Below are 24,600 nucleotides of genomic sequence, written 5' to 3'. Positions count from 1 at the left end.
GCAATGCCACAACATCACTTGGGGGCTTGGTCGTATCCGAACCATAGTCACACCTCTTGATCGGTTCAAAGCCAAATCAATCCGGGGCCAAAGAGAGTGTTGTAAAGCAACAACTCAAACATAGGCACCCAGTGAGCACAGCTCAAATGTTACTTCAGGATTCTTTGCTATCGAAATGAACAAAGAATCTACACTTGTAATATGCTATCAAGCCATGACTTGGAAGCCTGGTGTATACACCTAAAACCCCGGGTTAACCTACCTATTTAAGTAAGTTACTCCGCCCAGGTAAACCTGGTATGACCCTTCGAACTTTGACAAGTTGTTCTAAAATACAGACCCTGAACTTGTCAAGTTAAAACGATGATTGGTTAAGGATTGAGGACCATCTTAAAAGGCTTTGTGAAATGGTTTAACTCAGTGGCCTGGCAGCCCATGAAAAGCCTCGAATTTGGGGCCTGTCAGCCCGTGAAAAGCCTGGACTACAAGGGTTTTTATTCGCTTTTTGCTAAGTTTTTACTCTTTTTAACAAGATTTGTGATGTTTTTAAACCGGTGTTCATCAACCCGGTTAGGCTGTCAACTCCAAGTTGTCAGTACATGATCAAACTATAATCCGGAGACTATCAGCCCGGTCTGGTTTTGACTCAAAGTCACCAGTATGGAATAAACCGGTGTTTATCACAGCTCGGAACGGTTTTCTGATAAACCGGCATCATATAACAGGAGTTACTTCTACTCCGGATTAGGGTTATTACCCTCATTACAAAGTTGGTCAGCCAACACTATGCCTAAAGGTCACAGGTATCATATATTTCCATATTTGGTTATCTTTTACAACCTTGGTTATAAACCTTGGTCATATATATATTTGGGTATCATGACCCGCCCGGTGGTAAACCGCCAGGGCGCTTTAAGCTTCTTATCTGCAGGAACAACTTGAATAAATAGCTATGGATTATGAACATCATATCTTAAGCATGGCGGATTAGCATGCATCAGTTGCAGATAAATATGCACGAAGGCATAACAGACCAAGTGTTTTAACTAGCCCATTACAAGGCGTTTCAGTGCCCAAAGGGATAATTGTTTCTCAATAAGCATTGCAGCACGTGGAAGATTAAACCGGCCCCGGATTATGATTGCTTATCAGCTTCACCTGACGGCTGCGGATCATCTTGCACCGGTTCATCTTCTTCGTCTCTACCCAGCGGCTGGAAGTCAACAGTTGTCCAGGCGATCCCAGTTAAAGCTTGGAACACAGCTTCGTCGCTTATAAGGGTTGACGGTTCAATATCAGGGGCATAAGTGTGCTTACGGATTGGAGGGATCAGATTTTGCGCTTCAGGAGTCGGTGCAGCAACCCGTTTGTTATTGGTGTCATAGCTCGCCTGGTAAAAAGAAAGATCAGCTTCTTCAGCCAGTTGACAAGCCAGTGGACGTACTTCCCGGTTTATGGCGCGGAGATCCTCCTGATCAAATTCTGATCCGTCTTCTTTTAAGCTGAGATAGCCTTTAGCCACTTCCAACGGATCAAGGTTAGGTACCCATGCTTTTGCCTGGGTTAGTGCGGTCAAAGCACCCGCCCTTGCAGCAGATCTCTTTAGCTCTTCTACCCGGGCAGGCAGCATCGACAACCTTGATAAGGTTTCCTTAATTAAAGTGGGGGGAGGCTTGTTGTGTGAAGCGTCACAGATGATCCGTTGTGCACCGGTATATAACTGCTCTATCAGCGTGTAGGCGGCCTTTAGTTTCTTCTGTACATCAGAGCCCAGGTCACTAATGCGAGTTCCTGCATCATTACAAATGTCAGTAAACCGGCAACACATGGGAAGGTATGTTGAAAGGATACAACAAGGATGCTTAACGAACATAGCCGCGGTCATGGCATGTATCTGCCGCTTTATGCCAGTCAGTCCATCTACCACCGGTTTAAGAGCTGCTTCTGCATCTTCGGCCCTTTTTCGCAAAGCAGATTTTTCTGTCTCGAAATTCGCCCGCTCCTTGTTGAAGCTCTCTTTCAATTTCTCCATAGCATCTAGAGCGCTGGTCAACTCTTCCTTGGCCCTGGAGGTTTCGGCTTGCTGGGACTTGATGTTCTCTTGCAGATCAGCGGTTTGGCTTTCTTTCTTGCTCAGCTCAGCCTATAAAGGGACAGATGTATAATGAGTTGACATTACATATTTGAAGTACCAAGCACATAACAAGTTATGCCCTTGATACTTGGGGGCTAATGCATATTTGCTCCTTATCAGAAATTTCTACAAGTCCCAAGCACAATACAAGTATTAATCTTGGCACTTGGGGGCTAATGTGTGTTTGCTCAAAAACTGTTGGTATGGGAATTCTTCTACAGTCCCGGTTCATCTTTATAAAGTTAAACCGGCCCTTGGGGGTTATACCGGTGAAAGAGCAGTATGGCAAATTTTAAAGAACCGGTTCATCTTAAAGAGGTAATCCGGTCCCTGGAGGCTAAATATGCAAAGTTAAGTTATGACAAAAGTCCCGGTTTAGATTGGTATCATAAACCGTCACTTGGGGGCTACTAGGAGTTGATAAGCTGCAATTGGAGAAAAGAGATAAATAGTAGTTACCTCATATCGCTCCTTCATCAAGTTTACCAAACTAGCTTCATAGTCACGGCTGGTATACAGACGATTCAAGAAGCCAGAGTGAATGTCTTGAGCATTGAGATGGGCGTAGCTTGGTAAATCAGCATTCCATTTGCCTTTGCCGATAGCAGAGAGCTCGTCCTTGGCAGTATGCTTTGACAAAGCGACAAGATTGCCAGGAGTGGTGTGGCCAGTGCCAGTAATCATAATGTCATCATCTTTGTCATCAGCAGCCTTTACTGGAGTTGGCGGTTTGTCAGTATCCTTAACTGGACTGACCGGTTTGTCATCAGTTCGGACAGGGCTGGTTGGCTGGTCTGCATGGCTTGTAGTGTCAACTTGCACTTGTTCGGCAAGGAAGTCATGGTCTTGAGGCGGCGGATCATTAAGCATGGTGTCAGCGTCGGTTTCTTCCGGATCTAGAGTTTTTTCTGGTTCAACAGATACATTATCATTAGCCGGTTTGCTTAACCGAGCCTTCTTACTGGGTCTCGGCTTGGCGCTGAGAAAAGATATACATGAGGATCAGTACAGTATGTAAAGATAACACATCAAGAATAAAGACACATGCATAGCTCACCCAGGAACTATTTTGAGGGGTGGAAGCTGTGTGGCCGATGACTCGCCAGAAGATGAGTGAGATGTACCCTGATAATTTGAATCAGACGGGTTAAGAGGCTGGCGGAAACAACCCGCTTTCGGGCATGAAGTGTCAAGGGTATAAGAGACCTCTGATCGGCGTTTCCGAACTGGAGTATTCGGTAAACCGGCGGAGGTAACTACCTGGCCGCTGTGCCGGGTTGTGCGGCGAGCCTCGTGTTGCTGTTTCTTCAAAAGAATGTTTGGGTCCAAGTAAGCAAGGGGGTGAGAAAATTTTACTTTCCGGTTTGCTCGACGGATTTTTGATGTTGGCAGAGGATCTGAATCGGACGAAAGAATGATTACCTCTACATCATGAGCGTGACTGCCTTCAGCGTTGTCCTGATAATAATCATTGTCAATGAGGTGTACGAAAAATGAACCAAGAGAGTCAAGTTCTACCTTTGATTCCGGGTTACCCACATCGTCATCAGCATTTGGCTCGGAGGATGCGGTGGTCCTTTTCTTGGCAGGTTTTTTAACAACCTTGGTCTTTGGGCGAACTGGCTTGGCCGGTTTGTCTTGCGGTTTTGCTGGTTTATCTTGTGGCTTTTTATTCCAGAACGGATCATCACCCTGTCAAAATCAGACAAACTCTCTGGAAATATGTTGAAATAAGGTAACTTACAGTAAGGAAGTTAGATAATTCTTACAGATGGTGGTTTGTTAAAGGTACAGAAAGGACTTAGTCCGGTTTGGCTGCAAACGGCCTCCGGTTCATTCAACATTTTCTTGACAGCCTAAGTAATTTCAGCTTCTGTCAGTTGAATATTAATGTGCCGTTGAGGGTCGGTCAAACTCCCTGTATATTCACACATCAAGACGGGGCGCCGGCTTAAGGGTAGGATGCTCCAGCCGATCCAGCAACGAGCAAAATCAACACCTGTTAAACCGTTAGCCATAAAGGCTCTAAGCTTCGACAGTTGTGGGGCATAGTTGGCCCTTTCCTTTGTTGTTAACCTCTGAGGAAAAGGATGTGTATTGCTAAGGCGTTCAGGGCGGTAACCCGGAGGGGGTTTTCATCAGTTGGAGATGTATCCTTGCAATAAAACCAGGTATGGTTCCATTCTTTGGGGTGACTGTGGAGCTTGGGATGAGGGAAAGTGACTTCCTTCCTTTTCTGAACCGCCATTCCGCCCAATTCAGTATTGGGTCCATCTGTGAACTCTGTGCGACGGTTTAAGTGAAAGAAATCCCTAAACAGTTCAACTGTAGGTTCCTCTTGTAGATAAGCTTCACAGAAGACTTGGAAGTGGCAGATGTTGGTCACAGAGTTTGGACCGATGTCTTGAGGGCGAAGTTGAAAACTGGCCAGTACATCTCGGAAAATTTTTGAACCGGGAGGGCTAAAACCTCGGCCCAGATGATCAACAAAAACGACTACCTCTCCGTCCTTGGGGGTAGGAGGATTTTCCGGGCCAGGGGCCCTCCAGTGGATGACATCTTTCTTGGCCAAAGCGCATGTTATAACACATCGGTTTAACTGTTCTTCCGTGACCCGAGAAGGAACCCAATTGCATTCATAGACTTGCTTGGCCATGACAATGAAGATCTGAAACATGATTATTGCCGATTTAAGATTTACAGTGGACAACTATAAAGCGGTATAAGGATGTAAGCATATTGTTAAACCGGAGTTGGTTATTTGTAAACCGGAGTCTGACAATGGAGACAGTACAATGATGAATGCATTAGCGGTTCAACAGGGGACTAATGGTATCTACTGGGTCATCATTTTTCTATGAAGTTAAACCGCCTATTCTGGTATTAAAGGTATATGTCTAAAAGGTGCGTAAGTCAAGGAAAAACAAGTTTCACATCTTGGCTTGGTAATTTCAGATCTACCGCGCGTTGGAAAAAACAAAATGTATTCTGACCTAGTTTCCAGCGTGTTAAGAGTTCACCAAGTTCAGATGAGTTTTATATAAGGCAGATGTTCTAACAAGGAAGCAGGAGTTTAAAGTACAAGGGCATTGGAAAAAGCAGATCTAACTAGCCATTGATACTACTGAAGAGAAACAAGGAAGAACAGATTCAAGAACTTTGAAGAACTATGAAGAACACCGAGCCCTAATGGTGGATCTGGAGTGAGGAAAGAAGGAACTTACTGGTGCTAAGGAAGCAGCGGAGGATCGCCGGGTTACTCTGGTACGGTCAGGTTGATGCAGCGGCCATCGTTGAGGCAGATGCGAAGGACGACGGCGGCGGCAGAGCTTGAGGGTCGGACGGCGCGAGGAAGAAGATGACGCAAAGGGGCATGAGGGGGAAAGTGAAAGGGACCCCTCGGCCTTATTTATAAGGTGAATGGATAAAAGGTAGGCGCGAGAATCGAGGAGCCCGAAAAAATGGGATATATGACAGCTCTGTTGCCTCGATTGTCGGAGGCCCATCAATGAAGGCGGGTTATACACAGTTTTTAATAACAGATGACGTCATGGCGATTTATCATGGTCCTAGAAGGTGACGTCACGGCGGTTTACAAGACTATGTGAAGGTGCTGAAGAAGATTCTTTTTAAGTATTAAGGATTGACATGAACCAGTTCAAATCAATCTGGGGCCTAATGTTGGGGATATTACTACTGGGCGTAAACCGACCAGGAAAGGCCGGGTTAGCCCCATAATGGTTCACTGTATCTGAAGCCCATGAAGACAAAGACGGTGACGCTTTATGAAGGCCCAGGGCCGAAAAGCTAGTTTAAGGCCTGTAGACATAAACTGGCATTAGTATGTAAACTTGTGTTGTAAGATAGGAAGAGCAGAGACCGAGCCGGACAAGTCTATGAGCCGGCCTCGGGATTCTGTAAACCGACGGGCGTCAACCCATGTATATAAGGGGACGACCCGACGGCGGTTTGAGGACAACACACAACAACTCGAGACTCAGGCAAAGTGTATTCGCTCCCTGGTCATCGAAACCCTAGCAATTCCACAACAACTAGATTAGGCTTTTACCTTCACCGCAAGGGGCCGAACCAGTATAAACTCTCTGTGTCCCTTGTCCGCTTTAACCCTTTAAGCTAACCCGCGCGATGGCTCCACGACTAAGTCCTTTCCTTAGGACATCTGCCGTGACAAAACCACGACAGTAACCAATAGTAAACGGGCACAAAAACGGTGTGGCAATGCTTAGAAACAAGGCCTAGGGTCTGTACTTTCACTAGTGTGATCTCCCAACAATGTTGACATAGTTGAATCATATACAAATCCGTCAAGTATGGCTTAGAGTTCACTCTAAAATTACTTGTTGTATAGAATTTGTTGTCGGGCACGAAGCAACCACAAAGCAATTCTTTCCGATCTATCTATCAAGAGTTCATACTAAAACAACATAAATTCATCCTTTCCGATCGATCCATCGAGAGTTCGTACTAATCATAACACCAAAACGAATTCAGATTCATCTATTTGATTCCCAAGGAGTGCCCCGAAATATCTATCAGAAAGTCAAGATGAGAACGTGTGCGAACCCCTATGCATAGGCCCTAAAGTCACTGAACCCGCAAGTTCATCACAATATATACATCAAGTAACTCAATTGGATAGCCCAATGTCACTACAGATATCCTTATGCAAAACACATGTTAAGTTCTCTCTAATCCATATAAGTATTCAATCCGATAACAACGAAATCTCAAAGGGAAAACTCAATTCATCAAGAAGATAGAGAGGGGAAAACTCCATATGATTCATCTATGTCAACAAAGCCCGCGTTACATCAAGACCGTTGCGTCTCAAGAACACGAGAGAGAGATACAACACATAGCTACTGGTACATACCATCAGCCCCGAGGGTGGACTACTCCCTCCTCATCGTGGTGGCTGCCGGGATGATGAAGATGGCCATCGGAGATGATTCCCCCCTCTGACAGGGTGCCGGAACGGGGTCTAGATTGGTTTTCGGTAGCTACAAAGCCTTGCGGCGGCAGAACTTCTGATCTAGGTTAACCCCGATGGGTTTCAGAATATTTGAGAATTTATAGTGCAAAGAGGGGGTGCGGGAGGCCACCGAGGTGGGCACAACCTACCTGGGCGCGCCGTTGGGTTCCTTCTGGTCGAGAAAAAATCTCCGTAAAGTTTCGTTGTGTTTGGACTCCGTTTGATATTGATTTCCTGCGATGTAAAAAACAAGAAAAAATAGCAACTGGAACTGGGCACTGGGTCAATAGGTTAGTCCCAAAAAATGATATAAAGTTGCCATAAAATGATTGTAAAACACCCAAGAATGATAAAATAACAGAATGAATACTTCATAAATTATAGATACGTTGGAGACATATCAACGCCGCACGCGGCTAACAATGGTTGGTGTGTTTTCTAGCTGTGCCCCCTCATATATATAGGCTGGAGGGGAGGGGAGGCAGCCAAGGGGGCGCCCGGCACCTCCCAATTCAGCCTCCCCCCTTTCCTATTCCTATTCGGAGTAGGAAGGGAAGAGGGGGAAGGGGGAATCCTATTCCCTTTTTTCTTTCCTCCTTCCCTTTTCCTTCTCCAATTAGGCCAGCCCATATGGGGGGCGCACCAACCCCTTTGTGTCTGGTGTGTTTCCCCTCTTGGCCCATAAGGCCCATATCTTTTGCCGGGTGCCCGGAACCCCTTCCGGTGACCCGATAAGTACCTGGTGCACTCCAAAACACTTCCGGTGTCCGAATACCCTCGTCCTATATATTAATCTTTACCTGTCGACCATTTTGAAACTCCTCGTTATGTCTGTGATCTCATTCGGGACTCCGACTACATTCAGTCACCAAATCACATAACTCACATAATGCAAAATCGTCATAGAACGTTAAGCGTGCGGACCCTACGGGTTCGAGAACTATGTAGACATGACCGAGACACCTCTCCGGTCAATAACCAATAGCGGAACCTGGATGCTCATATTGGTTCGTACATATTCTACGAGGATCTTTATCGGTCGTACCGCAATGACAACATATGTAATTCCCTTTGTTATCGGTATGTTACTTGCCCGAGATTCGATCGTCGGTATCTTCGTACCTAGTTCAATCTCGTCACCAGCAAGTCTCTTTTACTCGTTCCGTAATGCATCATCCTGCAACTAACTCATTAGTCACTTTGCTTGCAAGGCTTCTCATGATGTGCATTACCGAGAGGGCCCAGAGATACCTCTCCGATACTCGGAGTGACAAATCCTAATCTCGATCTATGCCAACCCAAAAAACACCTTCAGAGATACCTATAGAGCATCTTTATAATCACCCAGTTACGTCGTGAGATTTGATAGCACAGAAGGCATTCCTCCGGTATCCGGAAGTTGCATAATCTCATAGTCGAAGGAATATGTATTTGACATGAAGAAAGCAATAGCAATAAAACTGAACGATCAATATGCTAAGCTAACGGATGGGTCTTGTCCATCACATCATTCTCCTAATGATGTGATCCCGTTCATCAAATGACAACACATGTCTATGGTTAGGAAACTTAACCATCTTTGATTAATGAGCTAGTCTAGTAGAGGCTTACTAGGGACACGGTGTTTTGTCTATGTATCCACACATGTATCAAGTTTCCTGTTAATAGAATTCTTGCATGAATAATAAACATTTATCATGATACAAGGAAATATAAAATAACAACTTTATTATTTCCTCTAGGGCATATTTCCTTCAGTCTCCCACTTGCACTAGAGTCACTAATCTAGTTCACATCGCCATGTGAGTTAACACCAATAGTTGACATATTTATGTGATTAACACCCATAGTTCACATCACCATGTGACCAACACCCAAAGGGTTTAGTAGAGTCAATAGTCTAGTTCACATCGCCATGTGATTAACACACAAAGAGTACTAAGGTGTGATCATGTTTTGCTTGTGAGAAAAGTTTAGTCAACGGGTCTACCACATACAGATCCATATGTATTTTGCAAATTTCTATGTCTACAATACTCTACATGGAGCTACTCTAGCTAATTGCTCCCACATTCAATACATATCCATATTGAGACTTAGAGTCATCTGGATCGGTGTAAAAGCCTGCATCGATGTAACTCTTTACGATGAAATCTTTATCACCTCCATAACCGAGAAACATTTCCTTAGTCCTCTTAGGTAACTAAGGATAATTTTGACCACTGTCCAATGATCCACTCCTGGATCACTATCGTACCCCCTTGCCAAACTCATGGAAAGGTACACAATAGGTCTGGTACACATCATGTCATACTTTATAGAACCTATGGCTGAGGCATAGGGAATGACTTTCATTCTCTCTCTATCTTCTGCCATGGTCGGGTTTTGAGTCTTACTCCACTTCATACCTTACAACTCAGGCAAGAACTCCTTTGACTGATTCATTTTGAACTCCTTCAAAATCTTATCAAGGTATATACTCATCGAAAATCTTATCAAGCGTCTTGATCTATCTCTATAGATCTTGATGCCCAATATGTAAGCAGCTTCACCGAGGTCTTTCGTTGAAAAACTCCTTTCAAACACTCCTTTATGTTTTCCAGAAAATTCTACATCACGTCCGATCAACAATATGTCATTCACATATACTTATCAGAAAGGATGTAGTGCTCCCACTCACTTTCTTGTAAATACTGGCTTCACCGCAAGTCTGTATAAAACTATATGCTTTGATCAACTCATCAAAGTGTATATTCCAACTCCGATATGCTTGCACCAATCCATAGATGGATCGCTGGAGTTTGCATATTTTGTTAGCAACTTTAGGATTGACAAAACCTTCTGGTTGCATCATATACAACTCTTCTTTAATAAATCCATTAAGGAATGTAGTTTTGATATCCATTTGCCAGATTTCATAAAATGCATTAATTGCTAACATGATTCGGACAGACTTAAGCATCGATACGAGTGAGAAAAACTCATCATAGTCAACACCTTGAACTTGTCGAAAACCTTTTGCGACAATTCGAGCTTTGTAGATAGTAACACTACCATCAGCGTCTATCTTCCTCTTGAAGATCCATTTATTCTCAATGGCTTGTCGATCATTGGGCAAGTCCACCAAAGTCCACACTTTGTTCTTATATATATATGGATCCTATCTCAGATTTCATGGCCTCAAGCCATCTATCGGAATCTGGGCTCATCATAGCTTCTTCATAGTTCGTAGGTTCGTCATGGTTTAGTAACATGACTTCCAGAACAAGATTACCGTACCACTCTGGTGCGGAACATGCTCTGGTTGACCTACGAGGTTTGGTAGTAACTTGATCCAAAGTTTCATGATCATTATCATTAGCTTCCTCACTAGTTGGTGTAGTCATCACTGGAACGGTTTACTGTGATGAAATACTTTCCAATTCGAGAGAAGGTACAATTACCTCATCAAGTTCTACTTTCCTCCCACTCACTTCTTTCAAGATAAACTCCTTCTCTAGAAAGGATCCATTCTTAGCAACAAAGATATTGCCTTCGGATCTGTGATAGAAGCTGTACCCAACAGTTTCTTTTGGGTATCCTATGAAGACGCACTTCTCCGATTTGGGTTTGAGCTTATCAGGCTGAAGATTTTTCACATAAGCATCACAACCCCAAACTTTAAGAAATGACAGCTTAGGTTTCTTGCCAAACCACAGTTCATATGGTGTCGTCTGAACGGATTTAGACGGTGCCTTATTTAACGTGAATACAACTGTCTCTAATGCATAACCCCAAAACGATAGTGGTAAATCGGTAAGAGACATCATAGATCGCACTATATCTAATAAAGTACGGTCACGACGTTCAGACACACCATTACGCCATGGTGTTCCAGGTGGCGTGAGTTGTGAAACTATTCCACATTGTTTTAAATGAAGGCCAAACTTGTAACTCAAATATTCACCTCCGCGATCAGATCGTAGAAACTTTATTTTCTTGTTACGATGATTCTCCACTTCACTCTGAAATTCTTTGAACTTTTCAAATGTTTCAGACTTGTGTTTCATCAAATAGATATAGCCATATCTGCTCAAATCATCTGTGAAGGTTAGAAAATAACGATACCTGCCGCGAGCCTCAACACTCATCCGACCGCATACATCGGTATGTCTTATTTCCAATAAGTCATTGGTTCGCTCCATTGTTTCGGAGAACGGTGTTTTAGTCATCTTGCCGATGAGGCATGGTTCGCAAGTGTCAAATGATTCATAATCAAGTGATTCCAAAAGTCCATCCGCATGGAGTTTCTTCATGCGTTTTACACCAATATGACTTAAACGACAGTGCCACAAGTATGTTGCACTAGCATTATCAACTTTGCATCTTTTGGCATCAATATTATGAATATGTGCATCACTACGATCGAGATTCAATAAACCATTTACATTGGGTGTATGACCATAGAAGGTTTTATTCATGTAAACGGAACAACAATTATTCTCTGACTTAAATGAATAACCGTATTGCAATAAACATGATCAAATCATATTCATGCTCAACGCAAACACCAAATAACATTTATTTAGGTTCAACACTAATACGGAAAGTATAGGGAGTGTGCGATGATGATCATATCAATGTTGGAACCACTTCCAACACACATCGTCACTTCATCCTTAACTAGTCTCTGTTCATTCTGCAACTCCTGTTTCGAGTTACTAATCTTAGAACTGAACCGGTATCAAATACCCAAGGGTTGCTACGAACACTAGTAAGGTACACATCAATAATCTATATATCAAATATACCTTTGTTCACTTTGCCATCCTTCTTATCTACCATGTATTCAGGGAAATTCCGCTTCCAGTGACCATTTCCTTTGCAGTAGAAGCACTCAGTTTCAGGCTTGGGTCTAGCTTTGGGTTTGTTCATGGGAGTGGCAACTTGCTTGCCATTCTTCTTGAAGTTCCCTTTCTTTTGCTTTGCCATTTTTCTTGAAACTAGTGGTCTTGTGTAACCATCAACACTTGATGCTCTTTCTTGATTTCTACCTTCGTAGATTTCAGCATCGTGAAGAGCTCGGGAATCTTTTCCGTTATCCCTTTCACATTATAGTTCATCTTGAAGTTCTAGTAGCTTGGTGATAGTGACTAGAGAATCTGTCAATCACTATCTTATCTGGAAGATTAACTCCCACTTGATTCAAGCGTTTGTAGTGCCCAGACATTCTGACCACATGCTCAGTAGCTGAGCTATTCTCCTCCATCCTGTAGGCAAAGTATTTATCAGAGGTCTCATACCTCCCGATACGGGCATGAGTCTGAAATACCAATTTCAGCTCTTGGAACATCTCATATGCTCCGTGGCGTTCAAAACGTTTTTGAAGTCCCGGTTCTAAGCCGTAAAGCATGGTGCACTAAACTATCAAGTAGTCATCATATCGAGCTTGCCAAACGTTCATAGCGTCTGTATCTGCTCCTGCAATAGGTCTGTCACCTAGCGGTGCATTAAAGACATAATTTTTCTGTGCAACAATGAGGATAATCCTCATATCACGGACGCGGTCCGCGTCATTGCTACTATCATCTTTCAACTTAGTTTTCTCTAGGAACATATCAAAAAACATAGGGGAGCTACAACGCGAGCTATTGATCTACAACATAATTTGCAAATACTATTAGGACTAAGTTCATGATAAATTAAAGTTTTATTAATCAAATTACTTAAGAACTCCCACTTATATAGACATCCCTCGAGTCATCTAAATGATCACGTGGTCCAAATCAACTAAACCATGTCCGATCATCACGTGAGATGGAGTAGTCTTCAATGGTGAACATCTCCATGTTGATCATATCTACTATGTGATTCACGTTCGACCTTTCAGTCTCAAGTGTTCCGAGGCCATGTCTGTACATGCTAGGCTTGTCAAATTTAACCTGAGTATTCCGCATGTGCAAAACTGTCTTGCACCCGTTGTATATGAACATAGAGCCTATCACACCCGATCTTCATGTGGTGTCTCAGCATGAAGAACTTTCGCAATGGTGCATACTCAGGGAGAACACTTATACCTTGAAATTTAGTTAAGGGATCATCTTATAATGCTACCGCCGTACTAAGCAAAATAAGATGCATATTAAAGATAAACATCACATGCAATCAAAATATGTGACATGATATGGCCATCATCATCTTGTGCTTTTGATCTCCATCTCCAAAGCACCGTCATGATCTCCATCGTCACCGGCTTGACACCTTCATCTCGATCGTAGCGTCGTGGTCGTCTCGCCAACTATTGCTTCTACAACTACCGCTAACGCATAGTGATAAAGTAAAGCAATTACATGGCGTTTGCATTTCATAGCGACAACCATAAGGCTCCTACCAGTTGCCGATAACTTTTACAAAACATGATCATCTCATACAATGACGTATATCACATCATGTCTTGACCATATCACATCACAACATGCCCTGCAAAAACAAGTTAGACGTCCTCTAATTTGTTGTTGCAAGTTTTACGTGGATGCTACGGGCTTGTAGCAAGAACCGTTCTTACCTACGCATCAAAACCACAACGGTGTTTCGTCAAGTTTGCTGTTTTAACCTTCAACAAGGATCGGCCGTAGTCAAATTCGATTCAACTAAAGTAGGAGAAACAAACACCCACCAGCCACCTTTATGCAAAACTAGTTGCATGTCTGTCGGTGGAACCGGTCTCATGAACGTGGACATGTAAGGTTGGTCCGGGCCGCTTCATCCAACAATACCGCCGAATCAAAATAAAGCGTTGGTGGTAAGTAGTATGACTATCACCGCCCACAACTATTTGTGTTCTACTCGCGCATATCATCTACGCATAGACCTGGCTCGGATGCCACTGTTGGGAAACGTAGCATGCAATTTCAAAAAATTCCTAAGCTCATGCAAGATCTATCTAGGAGATGCATAGCAACGAGAGGGGGAGAGTGTGTACACGTACCCTCGTAGACCGAAAGCGGAAGCGTTTGACAACGCGGTTGATATAGTCGAACTTCTTCTCGTTCCGACCGATCAAGCACCGAACGTACGACACCTCTGAGTTCTGCACACGTTCAGCTTGATAACGTCCCTCGAACTCTTGATCCAGCAAAGTGTCGAGGGAGAGTTCCGTAAGCATGACGGCGTGGTGACGGTGATGGTGAAGTGATCCGCGCAGGGCTTCGTCTAAGCACTACGTGAATATGATAGGATGCGTAAACTATGGACGGGGGGCGCCGCACATGGCTAACAATGTTTGGTGTGTGTTCTAGCGGTGCCCCCCCCCCTCATATATACATATGTTGGAGGGGAGGAGAGGCAGCCAAGGGGGCGCCCCAAGTAGGACGAATCCTACTTGGGCACCTCCCAATTCGGCCTCCCCCCTTTCCTATTCCTATTCGGAGTAGGAAGGGAAGAGGGGAAGGGGGAATCCTATTCCCTTTTTCCTTTCCTCCTTCCCTTTTCCTTCTCCAATTTGGCAAGCCCATATGGGGGGGGGCGCACCAGCCCGTTTGTGGCTGGTGTGTTTCCCCTCTTGGCCCATAAGGCCCATATCTTTTGCCGGGGGTGCCCGGAACCACTTTCGGTGACATGATAAGTACCCGGTGCATTCCGAAACACTTCCGGTGTTCGAATACCATCGTTCTATATATCAATCTTTACCTCTCAACCATTTCGAGACTCCTCGTCATGTACGTGATCTCTTCCGGGACTCCAAACTGCATTCAGTCACCAAATCACATAACTCATATAATACAAAATCGTCATCGAACGTTAAGCGTGCGGACCCTACGGGTTCGAGAGCTATGTAGACATGACCGAGACACCTCTCCGGTCAATAACCAACAGCAGAACCTAGATGCTCATATTGGTTCCTACATATTCTACGAAGATCTTTATCAGTCGTACCACAATGACAACATACGTAATTCCCTTTGAAAATCAGTATGTTACTTGCCCAAGATTCAATCGTCGGTATCTTCATACCTAGTTCAATCTCGTTACCAGCAAGTCCCTTTTACTTGTTCCGTAATGCATCATCCTGCAACTAAATCATTAGTCACTTTGCATGCAAGGCTTCTTATGATGTGCTTTACCGAGAGGGCCCAGAGATACATCTCCGATACTCGGAGTGAAATCCTAATCTCGATCTATGCCAACCCAACAAACACCTTCGGAGATACATGTAGAGCATCTTTATAATCACCCAGTTACGTTGTGACATTTGATAGCACACAAGGCATTCCTCCAGTATCCGGGAGTTGCATAATCTCATAGTCGAAGGAATATGTATTTGACATGAAGAATGCAGTAGCAATAAAACTGAACGATCAATATGCTAAGCTAACGGATGGGTCTTATCCATCACATCATTCTCCTAATGATGTGATCCCGTTCATCAGATGACAACACATGTCTATGGTTAGGAAATTTAACCATCTTTGATTAACGAGCTAGTCTAGTAGAGGCTTACTAGGGACACGTTGTTTTGTCTATGTATCCACACATGTATCAAGTTTCCTGTTAATACAATTCTAGCATGAATAATAAACATTTATCATGATATAAGGAAATATAAAATAACAACTTTATTATTGCCTCTAGGGCATATTTCCTTCAGTTATTTGGTTGCAGGGTTGTTTGAGAGAGACCATCTTCATCCTACGCCTCCCACGGATTGATAAACCTTAGGTCATCCACTTGAGGAAAAATTGCTACTGTCCTACAAAACTCTGCGCTTGGAGGCCCGACACGAGTCTACAAGAATAAAGTTGTGTAGTAGACATCAGGATGGTTATATGATCCAATTAGATTAGCATTGTTGAGAGATTGCACTAGCGAAAGTACGGACCCTAGGCCTCATTTTCAAGCATTGCAATACGATTGTGCTCACTTTTATCGTTCGCTACCTTGCTATTTTTATTTATTCAGATTATAAAAATATATTTTACTATCATTACTACACTTGTATCACAATCTCTTCACCGAAGTAGTGCACCTATACAATTTACCCTTGTATTTGATGTGTTGGGGACACAAGAGACTTTTTATTATTTGGTTGCAGGGTTGTTTGAGAGAGACCATCTTCATCCTACACCTCCCACGGATTGATAAACCTTATGTCATCCACTTGAGGGAAAATTGCTACTATCCTACAAAACTCCGCGCTTGGAGGCCCACCACAAGTCTACCAGAATAAAGTTGCGTAGTAGACATCAAGCTCTTTTCTGGCGCCGTTGCCGGGGAGGTGAGTGCTTCAAGGTATATCTTTAGATCTTGCAATTGAATATTTTAGTTTCTTGTTTTGTCACTAGTTTGGTTTATAAAAAGAAAACTACAAAAAATGGAATTGAGGTTGCATCATATTATTCACCTTTATAATGTCTTTCGTGAAAATGATGGAAAGAAAATTGTGCTCAATTGATAGAAGAAGAATTCTATAAAATGTTTGACAAAAAATCTTTGAATGATGAGCATGATTGCAATGTTGTTGGTATGAACTCTTTGAATATCCATGATGCTAATGATATGCAAAGCCATAAGCTTGGGGATGCTATGTTTGATGAAGATGATATTTTTAGTCCCGCAAGTTTTGATGAGAAATTTTATTATGATAAAAGCATGCCTCCTATTTATGATGATTGTATTGATGAAAGTGCGTTTGGAAGAGTGTCAATTTAGGTAATTATCCCAATATTTTGGAGGGTGTTGACACTACTGCAGGATGTTGCTAACACGACACTACGATTAGAGACCCTTCGACAAAACTGTGTGCGATGCCATAATCGCAAACAGTGGTGTAAAATAACCGTAAAAAAGGTGCAAAACGTTTGCGATGGAGGATGCATCAAACATGGTTCAGATTTTAGTTGCGTGTGCGATGCAGGCCATACGGTTCAGCTCAATTAACTGTTTGCGATGAGAAGGAACAAAAGAAACGGGTAGCCAGATGAAGGTGTGTGCAATGTACAGCATATGGTTCACTTGGATGAACTGTTTGTGATTAGGCAACACAAAAGAAACGGTCAGCACGATCAAGGTGTGTGCGATGTACAACATACGGTTCACTCGGATGAACTGTTTGTGATTAGGCAAGAGAACAGAAACGGTTCAATATACCAAGATGTGTGTGATACGCGGCAAACAGGTCTGTAATCAGAAATGTGTGCGAAGACCGATAATAACACAAACGATTGCTTCTAATAAGACGTATGTGATATGCTCTGTCTACACAACATCTATTGGCCATTGTGGGACGGGCGGTCATCCGGATACGCCATAAGGATGTGAAGAGGCATTCCTATCAGCAAGGACTAGTTGTTCCACCAGTAGCTCATGTAAGAAAACTATCAAGTTAAGTGTGCTCAGGCTGGTGCAGCCATCGGATGGGTGACTGGATGGGAAGTTGTGTCGATGTTAAATTAGGTGATGGGATGGGTCATTTTGGTCAAATGACCGAAATGCCCCATTCCCTCAGCTAATTTAACCTCGAGGTCCTTGTTTTTTATTTTATTTTATTTTTTAACACATGTTAAAGAAGATCTACCACATTACTTTTTGACAATGTGCGATACGTGAAATACAGTTGATCCATCCAACCTATTTGTGATGGAATAGGCCGTGTGTGTTGTGGGCAAATGCTTGCTAGTATTCAACCATTTGGGATTGATGAATTCATCACCAACGGGTTCCCTAGTGTGGTCCGTGTTCATCTGATCATCATCTACTTCTTGTGCTAGCTCGATGCTAAGTTTCCATTAATTGATGGCGTTTTATGAACACCCCACCGTTTCCCGCCATTTCCTCACCTGTTTCCCGCCACCTATAGCACAGAGGTGACATGCGCAGCCTGTAGCACATCCACCTTTTCCAAGCATGCCAACCCACCAAAGCGCCGCCTCCGCCATCAACCTCGTCGACGAGGAAAACAAGCAGGCGCCACGGCCCGTCAAGGCCGAGGCGCTCCCCAGCAACACGATGGACGACGCCGTGATGCGCGTCATCGCCAGGGTTGAGCAGACCTTTGGCGCATGGCACTTGAGCGCCGCGGATCAAGATAGGCATGTCAGCGCCGACAGGCTACAGCTCGCCACACAACATGATCGATGGCGTGCCGCAGAGCAAGCTAGGCATGTCCGCGTCGATAGGCTGCGGCTCGCCGCACGGCGAAACCGTTGGAGCACCCCAGAGCGAGAGGCGCGGCGCGCCGCACAGCAAGAGCGGATCCGTCGACGCTTTCCTGCTGTCGACATGGTGTCGCAGCTGGGTACACGTCCCGTCAGTACCCCCATTCCTCGCCAGGAGTGGGCAGAGGCCCTCAGCGCCGTACTTGCACCAAAGGCCGGCCGCGCCGTACTTGCACCGGACGCCCGCCGTGCCATTCGCATGGGTGCCGCCGTTCGCCTTGTCCGCGGCCCGCTGGATGCCAACGCGCTGGTCCGTAGGCTCGACCACCTCCTTGGCCCAGATGTCCACCTGGGCGCAGTAGAGGAACATGGCCATCGCATCCTCGAGCTGGTGATCTCCAATGAAATAGCCAACTTGGAGCTCGAGATCGCGCTCCAGATGTACTGCGAGCATGTCGACCGCTTGGATGAACGCCTGCACGAGTTCAGGCAGAGCCAAGAGCTACCCTAGGCAAGGGCTGCTGGTCATGGTCTCATGGACGCGTTTTATTTTGAAAAGTCGTTTCGACATGGATAGCTATGTATTCACAGCAATCATAGTATTGCTCTGTTTATTGCTCTATTTCAATGTGTGTACTCTGTTTTCCATTCTTATATGTCCCGTTTCAATGTGTGTGTATACGCTTTCCATTCTGTATATGTGGATGATAACAGCTAGATTCAAATTAGTATACAAAAACAAATAGAAAATGGAATTCATAATATACATATATTAATTGTTCATTAGATCATCACAGAATATATATATATATAATATATCATCACATATACGTGAAGATACTTAACTACTAGGTACAATGCATAAAATTGAAAACGAACAATACAAAAACTAATAATCCCTCCTGGGGCCAGTATTCTGGCAGCCCCTCGCCAGCAGCTCCCTGGTGCGCGGCGTCTTCCCAGTGCGGAGGCAGTACTCCGACTCCTCCGCCTCGCAGTGCTTGACGTACCGATCTGCCTCTTGCTGGCGCACGCGCGCGGCCGATCTTGCCATTTCGTTGGGCGCCCGTTGGAGCTCCTCGTCGGTGGCATGCTGGAGCTTATCGGCCCACCTCCATGCAGCAACGAGGCTACCAGCGCCTATGACCTTCATCGCGAAGTACCCGTCTTCGTACACCTCCTCGGCACGACGACGCGCCCGCCCCCAAAGCTCCGCCACCTCCTTTTTCTAAGCGGCATCACGGGCTTCACAGGCCGCCTGGTACCTGGCTTCCTCCTCCGCCATCGCCTTCTTGAACGCCACATGCCTGGCTTTCTCAGCCGGCGGCAGCGGCTTGCACAGACAAAGATTGTACTAGCCCCAAAACCAATCCAAAGTTGGGGGTGTCCACTTCCATGAGATTACCAAAATTATAATCACGGAAGTGTCCACTTCCATGACGATAAATCACCCGTCATGGAAGTGCTTTCGTCAAGGGTGACCGACACGTGGCATCCACCATAACAGAACGCCGTTAAGCTATCGGGTCCGGTTTTGGATCCGATAACCCGCTAACAGCCCTGACCAATGAGGATTTTCCACGTGTAAAATTCTCATTGGCCGGAGGAAACACGTGTTGGCTCACCGTCGGGACAGATGTCATCCATTCATTGGACAGGAGGCGCCTATGATACGTCGACACGTGGCACGGCCCAATAGAGGCCCATTCCGGTGAAAAGGCCGACCCATTTGACTTGGTCAAAAGGTAACGGGCCGGCCCACAGAAAGCATGTTAACGGCCTGTTCATATATAGCCCAATTATGGCCCGCTAACTCACAGCCCGTTACGGCCTATCTGTATTAAGCCCAGTAGCTTCATCTGGGCCTTCCAATATGATTCCAGCCCATTGTTACTTCCGGGCCATGTATGGCCCATGATGTATTTCGGCCCATACAAGACCATTTGTAACTCTTGGCCCATTAACGGCCCATGGTGAATCTGGCCCGCAATGAACAGTGTACCCCTTTATACCCATTAACGGCCCATTATTCCATTGGGCCGTTTCCAACCCATGTTATCTTTCGGCCTTCTCAGGGCCCATTTATTCTTGGGCTCATTTCCAGCATTCGGTTACTTACGGCCCGTCATTGGCCTTTTTTGCATGTGGGCCAAATTCAGCCCGCGGTTACAATTGGCCCGTTTGCGGCCCGTTACTCCGTTGGGCCGTTTTCATAACGTCATCAAATATGGCTGATTAACGACGGCCTGTTATTGTCGGCCCATGAACGGACGATTCCAAATCTAGCCCGTTTACGGCCCATAATGCGGTCTATTATTGGCCCATGTTTGGCCTATCGATCATACGGCACGTAGGAGGCCCATTGATGCTACGGCCCGTAGAAGGCCCATTGATGCTACAGCTCGTAGCAGGCCCATTCTTTCTACGGCCCTAAGAAGGCCCATTGTTTCTACGGCCCGTAGGAGGCCCATGGTAACTACAGTAAATATGTAGCACATGGTTGTTGTGGCCTAGTTTTAAAAAATAGGTTATTGCGGCCACTAGCAAACCGCGGAAAAAGAACTGCACTGACTACAAGCAAACAAATAAACAAGACAACAAGGAAATAAATAAGCAAGCAACTTACGCTAGGCTATTACACATATTACATCCACTGGGCATCAAAGTTCGCCACCAGTGCAAATATAGGGAACAAAGCAGCATATCATATACACCGGTTGTCAAAGTTGGCGACCAGTGCAAATAAACGCCGCAGCAAAACAAGTCCAGAACTGAAACCACTTCAGAAGAACTCAAGAAACAATATCCTGTGTACCCATAATGCTGGCAAGATGCTTAGCAAGCTTATTAACTTTCTCTTGTTTGGCGCTTAAATCCTCCAGCACTTGCTGTTGCACCAGAAAGTATGCATCTGAATTCTGCAGGGACTTCCTCAGTCCTTTGGCTTCTTGCCGCAGGACAGCTAACTGATGCCTTTCAGCTTGTAGCTGAGACTGAAGAAGCCGAAGTGATTCGGGCAGCGAGTTCGAAGAGCTTGTGCCAGCAGTACTGGCCAGTAACTCGAACACTACATCAACGCAGGACTGTGGGGTTTTCTCACTGTCTACAAGATCATTTTTATTACCTTTCTTAGAGACCAACAGGGCTGTCTCACTATCTTGAACCTTATCTGCATTACTTTCTCTACCATTGCATAGTGGGGCGCTCTTCTCCAATATTCTGTTTGCATACTACAAGAGAAACAAGCAGACACATCACAGGTTTAGCATGTAGTATACGAAACTCATTTTGATAAACTGGTTCAGTAGTAAGGTGGACAGGATAACAACATGAAACAAACATATATCTATGTACTATGGTCACTGTATTGTCTATATCATTCTAGTTTATGTTGCCTAATCAAGATAGAGACACAGTTCAACTCATATATTTTTAAGACACAGCAGCATAGACAGAATATAAGTGTGAGAAACTACACAACATTGGCAACACTTGTAATGTGCATCACATGAGAACATAACTGTTTATACAACTGAAACTGAAATCAACATAGAGCAAGAAGTTAGGACAGCAATCCAGTTAAAGAAATAGGTTGTTTATACAACTGAAACTGAAATCAACATAGAGCAAGAAGTTAGAACAACAATACAGTTAAAGAAATAGGATGTTTATACAACTGAAACTGAAATCAACATAGAGCAAGAAATTAGAAAAGCAGTCCAGATAAAGAAATAGGTTTAAAACATGCCTGTTGCGCCATTGGAGTTTCAATTGGATCCTTCAAATTCGAAAGTAGTTGGTATGAGTAAAAACAGTGATGCAACAGCAAAGGAGTATGGACCATAGCTACGGAATCTGACCTGAGAATAGTTGCTCTTCTACTTTAAACGTGGAGTTTGGGTTCGCTGTGGTGGTCTTCGTGCTTTGGGCACTGCAGTTGCTTTACAAACTGCTTGTGTGGGGGTACTCTGTGGTGGACATGGTGCTTTGTTAACTAGAAGTGGGTTACTATCCGCTGGGGTTGGGGTTAGATGGGTTGTAGCTAGTTCTCTGCCAACGGTGTAAGTGTGCAATCTGGAAGATTCTCGATTATGTGTGGTGGGGCTACTTTGTGGGCCAGTACAACCATGGTTCTATCTGCATCGACGGGTATCACTGTCTTTTGTGAAGAACGGGTGTTTGCTCCCTTAGATACTGTCATCACCCCCTCCAATTCAAATGGCTGATAAACAAGAAAAGAAATTGAACGTACAGACATTGTATGATAGACAGATGTGGTAATTCACATATATATTGTCTAACCAAACATGACAGCATGACACAATTTCACATATATGATGCCTAACTAAACAGGATAGCATGACACAGTTTCAGATATATGATGGATAACTTAACAGGATATAATGGCACAATTCAACATATGATGAGTATCTAAACAGGATGACATGACAAAACTATATGATGTCTTTCTCAAAAAGGTTGGGATGAAATAATTCACATACATGTTGTCTATGTATATAGGATGGCATGATACAATTGACATAATTGATTCATATACTAAACAGCTGGCACTCGCATGTATGATCTCTAAACTAAGCAGATGGAATTCAATATTGTGCATATGATGTCTAAACTAAGCAATGCAAGACACCATATGCATGATATGAGAAATATAAACATTGCAACTTAGAGCATACACCTCAGGTGGGATATAGGAATGTTCATCTGTCTCTGAATCCTCCTCTGAGGAGATCCCTGTAACCATCGAGATATATGCTTCAACAGGTACCATTGCCTGCTCTGAAGACCTTGTTTTAACTCCTGATTTTTCCATAACTGGCTCAAATGGCTGATATACATGAAGAGTAGTTCAATATACACAGATTGTCGACAAATGGAATACTTAATGAAAAAAATGATGGCATGAGATAATTCACATATATGATTCCTGGCTACATGGCAGTGCATAATTCACATATATGATAACTGGCTGAAAAACATGGCATTGCATAATTCACATATCTGATATAGAAAGCAAACAGGAGGCATTCACACAAAGCATGTCTAATCTAAGAAGATGGCATGGTGCAAGACACCATATGCATGATATGAGCAATATAACCCTGCCAAGTTAGAGCATGGACCTCGGGGGGGGGGGATACGACTGGTCATCTGTCTCTGAATCCTTCTCTGAGGAGCTATCTGTAACCAGCAAGAAATCTGCATCGACAGGTAGCACTGACTGCTCAGAAGACCTTGTTTTCACTCCAGATTTTCCAATGACCGACTCAAATGGCTGATGCATAGGAAGAGTAGATGAATGTATAAACATTGTTGACAAATGGAATACATTATGTAAAAAAATATGGCACGATACAATTCACATATACGATGACTGGCTATACAGATGGCATTGCATGATTCACGTATATGATGCCTGGCCAAAGAAGATGGCATTGCGTAATTCCCATACACTCCCTCCGTTCCTAAATATTTGTCTTTTTAGATATTTCAAATGGACTATCACATACGGATGTACATAGACATATTTTAGAGTGTAGATTCACTCATTTTGCTCCGTATGTAGTCACTTGTTGAAATCCCTAAAAAGACAAATATTTAGAAACGATGGGAGTATGATATAGAAACCAAACAGGTGGCATTCACACAAAGCAAATCTAAACTAAGCTGATGACATATAAGATGTATAATGTAAGCAATGCGAGACGCCATATGCATGATATGATCAACATCAGCATGCCAGGTTAGAGCAAACACCTCACGTGGTAAATAGGAGTGGTCGGCTCCCTCTGAATCCCCATCTGAACAGTTATCTTCCTCTAGAATACAATCTGGAATGGCGGGAGGGGGGCACTTCGCCCACCATGGAGCGGCGTCTGCATGACATTATATTCCCACGCAACGGTCTTCTGTTTTTCTCTACAGGTTAGTACGATTGTGTACAATAACTGACATGCATAATAAAAAATAGTTAGATTTGGTAAGGCCTAAGGGGTGCATGCAGAAATCAAGACTGATGGTAGCAAACTAGTGGATAGATCCAAAACTAATGATAGCAGGTAGATTATAGCTTCAGTTTTAAAAAGATAGAGAATGGATCATCTACTGTTTGTTGCCCACCCAACTCCTATAGCTGCCGGAGGTCGTGCAGCAGTAGCAGCAGCGTGAGCGAGAGCAAGAGCAGAGCAGCAGCACGAACAAGAGCAAGAGCGGAGCAGCAGCGCGACCGACAGCAATAGCAGAGAAGAGCAGCAGCATGAATGAAAGCAAGAGCAGCGCAGCAGCGTGACCAACAGCAACAAAAGAGCCGCAGCATGAGC

This window comes from Aegilops tauschii, chromosome 4, assembly GCF_002575655.3.
Source record: "Aegilops tauschii subsp. strangulata cultivar AL8/78 chromosome 4, Aet v6.0, whole genome shotgun sequence".
Taxonomy (NCBI): domain Eukaryota; kingdom Viridiplantae; phylum Streptophyta; class Magnoliopsida; order Poales; family Poaceae; genus Aegilops; species Aegilops tauschii.
This window is presented reverse-complemented; position numbering follows the sequence as displayed.